The sequence below is a fragment of the Orcinus orca genome, chromosome 13, assembly GCF_937001465.1.
Source record: "Orcinus orca chromosome 13, mOrcOrc1.1, whole genome shotgun sequence".
NCBI classification, from domain to species: Eukaryota; Metazoa; Chordata; class Mammalia; order Artiodactyla; family Delphinidae; genus Orcinus; species Orcinus orca.
Window position 1 is genome coordinate 14,072,410 of NC_064571.1, and position 6,374 is coordinate 14,078,783.

The following is a 6,374-nucleotide window of genomic DNA, read 5'->3' on the forward strand; positions in this document are numbered from 1 at the left end:
ACCATCAGTGGTAAACTCGGAGGCGGCTCCGGATGCTCTCCAGAAAGGACTTTGCCCCCCAAGCTCAGGCCCTGGACAGATGCTCACAGGCACGATGTCTGAAAGAGGCAATAACATGGCTATGACTCTGGATTCAAACACCTAGATCCCAAAAGAGCTGCCCCTGAGGCCAACTCTACCCTTCCTCAAGGCCCCCGTGGGAGATCCAGACAGAAAGGAAAAAGTCCAGCAAGAACAGTTGATGACTTGCAGGGGCTTTGACCCAACCTCAGATGTGGAGCTCAGCAAGGCCTCCTTCCTCTTCAAGGCCGAAGGAAGGAAGCAGGGAGGCCAAAGTGTTCTTTGGAGCTGAGTCCCTCTGGGAATTCCAGGAGAGCTCTGAGGCTCCTCCCCGACCCTCCGCCGCCCCACTCCCCAGGGGCACACTCACTCAACAGTTTGCACGTGATTACCGGCGTTTATCGGACCGATGCTGCCCATCTAAGGACCTCAGTTAGAGGACCCCGGACCCATAATGAAACTGGATGACCACTGCCTTGCCCCTTTCCCTCAGGCCTCACAGGGGACGAATAAGAGAATGGGAAGAGGCCGCCCTGGGATCCCACCCTTGCCTCAGACCATCTTATCCATATATCCTTTGAAAATAAATAATCATTAAAAATGACCAGGATAGACATTCCCCTTGGACTCATCAGAACATCTTTCACACTCTAATGCTCTTGATGGCCCCAATGAATGCAATTTAATTCGACATAGCACAGTGAAGGGGCTATTTGAGTCAGAAAGAGAAATCCAGCAGGATCGTTCATAGAAGCAGTGTCGTCAGGAAAACACATACACAACTAGTCACCATTGGGGCCAGTGTTGTCAGAGTTTTGGGAGAACAGGGGAGGCATGATTCTCTCTGGATAGAGGAGAAAAGTTAGGCAGCAAGCATATATAGAAGAGTATGTGGGTCGGGCCTTTGGGCCTCCCCTGGGAAGGCCTCCTGATCAAAGCAGAGAGGTGAAATGCCGGTGTGTCTGAGAAAAGGCAAGTACTCTGGGAGGCCAGATGCAGGACACACGTGAGTGTTGGGTTAGGGGAAGGAAGGAATGAGCCAGCTGTGATCCAGGTAAATCTGGGGCCCAGCAACAAATGGAGCAGGACAGGGAAGGGAGTGTAAGAGAGAGATTACTAAGGGGACTTGCAATACAGTAAGTCCCCTACGTACGAACGAGTTCCATTCCAAGAGCACGGTGATTAAGTCCAATTTGTTCGTAAGTCCAACAAAGTTAGCCTAGGTACCCAGCTAACACAATCGGGCTATATAGTACTGTACTGTAGTAGGTTTATAATACTTTTCACACAAATAATACATAAAAAACAAACAATAAAGAAAACATTTTAAATCTTACAGTACCTTGAAAAGTGCAATAGTACAGTACAACAGCTGGCATACATACAGGGCTGGCATCGAGTGAACAGGTAAGAAGAGTTACTGACCGGAGGAGGGAGAGGAGGTGGGAGATGGTAGAGCTGAAGGATCGTCAGCAACAGGAGATGGAGGGCGAGCTGCAATTCCACTCACGCCTGAAGTGGATGGCACAGGTTCTGGTTCCTTGCTGGAACCAGCTGCACATTCGTATCTTTGAAAATTCGCAACTTGGAAGTTCATATGTAGGGGACTTACTGTATTGAACACTCGGGCACTGTTATCAGAACTGACCAGTTTCTCCCCTGAGAAGTAACATTTACGGTGAGAAGTGCATTGAATTAGGGAGACCATTCGTAGCTCTGGCACTCACAGCTGGGGGACCTTGGATGAGTGTGTTCCCTCCTGGGTATCAGCTAGCACCTGTACAGGTGGAAGGAAGGGATGCCTACCATTGGTGATGTTTGACATCGCATTCCTCCTAGCAGGAAGCAGATGGCCCCATGAAAGGGAGGAGTTGAGGAGGGTTCAGGGAAAGGATTGTTGACAAAGGGATGGGCACGATTAAGGGTGCCAAAAGGAGATGGTAAATGCCAGGGACTTGCAACACCTGGAAGCCATGACCACTCTTCGACCTGAAGGGATGTGTTGAGAAGCTAGAAGCTGGTATATTGAATTAAGAATATGCCGATTATGGGGCTTCCCTGGTGGCGCAGTGGCTAAGAATCCGCCTGTCAATGCAGGGGACATGGGTTCGAGCCCTGGTCCAGGAAGATGCCACATGCCGAGGAGCAACTAAGCCCGTGCGCCACAACTACTGAGCCTGCGCTCTAGGGTCCGCGAGCCACAACTACTGAGCCCGCGTGCCACAACTACTGAGCCCACATGCCGCATCTACTGAAGCCCCCCCTGCGCTCTAGAGCCCGTGCTCCGCAACAAGAGAAGCCACCACAGTAAGAAGCCCACGCACCGCAACAAAGAGTAGCCCCAGCTCGCCGCAACTAGAGAAAAGCCCGCACGCAGCAATGAAGACCCAATGTAGCCAAAAATAATAAATAAATAAAAATAAATAAATTTTTAAAAAAAGAACATGCCAATTATGACCTGCTGAATGAGGAGACGGAGCCACTCCTCGGGGGGGCATGGCCCGGAGCTCCCACAGCATCTAGCTCCCACTTCAAGGAAGTGAAACCCGTCAGCTTGATTGAAGGCACAGCTCTAATACACCCACACAAAGGAAATAGAGTCATAAGATTTATTATTCACAAGATTCTAGAAGCTGGGGGAAGGGCAGTCCTACATCCCAGGTCATGAGTGAGCAGGACAGAGAGAGCAGGGTAGCAAGCCGGGGTGGAGGTCACTAGGCTTTCCGGGGCTTAACTCTAAACGGTTATTCGAAAGCTGCCTCTGGGAATTCCCTGGCGATACAGTGATTAGGACCTCCTACCTCCACCACTGTGGGTCTGGGTTCGACCCCTGGTCAGGGAACTAAGATCCCACAAGCCATGCTGCATGGACAAAAAACAAAAACAAGAAACAAAACTGCCTCACAAGGCGGGAACTTAGGGCGGGTAACCTAAACTCAAGTCCATATCTAAAATGTCCACACTCTGGGTGTGAGCAGGGTTATCATACTGTAAAATGCCTAGGCAGTAACTCAGAAAAAAAAAGTTGTTTTTCTCATCACAAGGGGCAAGAAGATGAAACTATTAGCTGTGAGAGAGCGTCTGCCTGACCAGATCTGCGGCCTTTGATAGAGAATGTGGCCACTGCCGACTGGGGAAGGGCAGGGCAGAGGCCAGGGGCATGAATACCCTGACCTCTAGCTACCCTCCAACGCCTCGCAGCTGAACACAGCAAAAGCCAGAAGACAAGGGAGCTGCTTGAGTCGGTCTGCAGGGGTCAGCTTCCCAGACAGAGGAAGGTGGGGTTGGACCAAAATGAGACACGGAGAATATATCACACAGGAAGCAGGCTGACAAATTTATTTAAATAGTTATGTGTTTATTTTTTTAAAATATCTGTCTCATGTTCGAAGAGGAGGTTATTTGAAACTGTAGTCTTTCTTTTTAAGCTTTTTAAAAAATATATATTTATTTTTTTGGCTGCGTTGGGTCTTAGTTGAGGCACGCAGGATCTTTCATTGAGGCACGCGGGCTCTTTGTTGCAGGACACGGGCTTCTCTCTAGTTGTGGCACGCGGGCTTCTCTCTCTCTAGTTGTGACATGTGGGCTTAGTTGCCCTGTGGCATGTGGGATCTTAGTTCCCCTACCAGGGATCAAACCGGCGTCCCCTGCATTGCAAGACAGATTCTTAACCACTGGACCACCAGGAAAGTCCCCATGTGTTTATTTTAATGTGTAATAGAAAGAACATAGCTAGCACATCAAAGCTATCTGTTCAAAGCAGCCGTCATTGCTTAAGGTAAGGCTGAAGCAGATCTTTAAATGATAAAAAGTTAGACAGTGGAAAGAAAAATATTAAGTGATGGTAAGGTGGTACAAAAATATGGCAAAAATCACAGCTATGGCATTTGTACAGTTGAAGTTTGGGAAATTCTGGGCTGGATGATATATAAGATTTCTTCCATCTCTGACTCTCATTGAGTTTCTAAGCGTCTCCACATAGCTATACTGAGTACAAGAACTATCTCAGATCATCTAGGTTCGGTAAAATGTTAGATCACGAGTGACAGGGTGGGATGATAGCGGGACTCCTAGTGACGTCACTACTCTCTTAAGATTGTTCTTCCTCTTCTTGAAGGTTAAAACAAGGCACAAGGCCACCAAAACTCATGAATAAGACCATTTACAGCATCACTATTTGTTATAATCTCAAATTTGAAACAACCCAAATGTCAATCAAAGGGATAAAAAAATTGTCATATATCCACACTAGGCAGCAATGAAAATGAACAAATTTAAGCTGCATTCGGCAACACAGATGAAACTCACCAACCCAACATTGAATGAAAGGAACCAGACACAGAGTCCATACAGTGGGATTTCTTTTGTATAAAGTTCAAAAACAGGCTAGGGCTTCCCTGGTGGCGCAGTGGTTGAGAGTCCGCCTGCCGATGCGGGGAACATGGGTTCGTGCCGCGGTCCGGGAAGATCCCACGTGCCACGGAGTGGCTGGGCCCATGAGCCACGGCCGCTGAGCCTGCGCATCCGGAGCCTGTGCTCCGCAACGTGAGAGGCCACAACAGTGAGAGGCCCGTGTACTGCAAAAAAAAAAAAAAAAAAAAAAAGGCTAAAATCTATGAGGTAGAAATCAGAAGAGTGGCTACCATTGCAGAGGAGAGGATGGAGATGGTGACCAGAAAGGAGTTGTGAGGCAGGCTTTGGGAATGTAGGCTACGTTCTCTTTCTTGACATGGTATCTTCACTGAGTCAGAATTCACTGAGCTGTACAGTTGTGATTTTTGAACTTCTTGGTTGGTATCCTATACTTCAGTAAAAATTTTAATTTTAAGTGTATAGAAAATAGAAAAGCTGTGATTATTCCCTTGTTGATCCTAGTAAAATGGCCACAAAGGATGAATTGTCCCTCTGGGATAAGCAGAAGTGACATGTCCCTGATGGTCGAAGGAAATTTATGGGAATTGTCTTAGGCTTGGGTCTAAAAAGCATGTCTCTAGAGGTGATTTCCTTCTTACAGGGATCTGAGAGAACTACCAACCTAGGACCACTTTAAAAGGTTTTTTGTTCTGAAGGTGATGTGAACTCCAGCCCCAAACCTGTATGAGTGCAGGCTTTTGGTTGAGAATTCTCAGGGGAAAATTTCCTCTTTATTTTGGTTCCACTCTGAACTAAAATTAGGTATCTTAAGGCAAGTAATTACCTGTAGTGAGTATTCCACTGTTTCCCTTGGGGAGTGAAATCTGACTACACCCATTGAAACTTCTACCCTTTGAGGGTTCTGGGGTACCCATAAGGATCACCATTCTAATCTCACATTCTGCTTCAGCCTAGGTTTTGTCTCCCATCTCCAATCTACTTGACAAGAATTAACAGATGGCTCTAAGGCAAACTCTGGTTCCCACTCACCTCTCTATAGTCACATTTTTCCATTGTTTCTGCCTCAGAGTGGCAGCTCAGCCTTCCTGTAAAAACATGCCTTTGATAGTATCCTCAGCATCTTAAGGATTTTTTAAAATAAATTTGTTTATTTAATTTATTTATTTTTGGCTGCATTGGGTCTTCATTGCTGCACTTGGGCTTTCTCTAGTTGCAGTGAACGAGGGCTACTCTTCGTTGCGGTGCGTGGGCTTCTCATTGCGGTGGCTTCTCTTGTTGCGGAGCATGGGCTCTAGGTGAGCAGGCTTTAGTAGTTGTGGCACATGGGCTCAGTAGTTGTGGCTCGCGGGCTCTAGAGCGCAAGCTCGGCAGTTGTGGCGCACGGGCTTAGTTGCTCCGTGGCATGTGGGATCTTCTCGGACCAGCGCTTGAACCTGTGTCCCTGCATTGGCAGGCAGATTCTTAACCACTGCACCACCAGGGAAGCCCCCAGCATCTTAAGGAGTTTTGACTTGGCAGATATCTCCAGAATTTGGCCTGCCATGTTGCTGGAAACATGGCATTCACTTTTCTATATTCATTCTCCAACGGTCTCTCGGAATCCTTTGCTAATCCTATTTCCTCTTCTTGGATTGATCTTCCTCATCTTCTCCATTTGCTAAATCTCCATTTGCTAACTCCTGCCTACTGTGGTAGGCAGAATTCTAAGATGGCCCCCCATATCCCAAGCCTCTCGTGTACACACACTTTCTCCTGGTTATTCAATCAAACACTAATCTAGGTGTTGCTGTGAAGGGATTTTCCAAATGTAATTATTTCCCAAATCAGTTAATCTATTTTTTAAAAAATATATTCATTTATTTATTTGGCTATGCCGGGTCTTAGTTGCAACACTTGGGATCTTCATTGCCGCATGTGGGATCTTCTTTGAGGCATGCGGG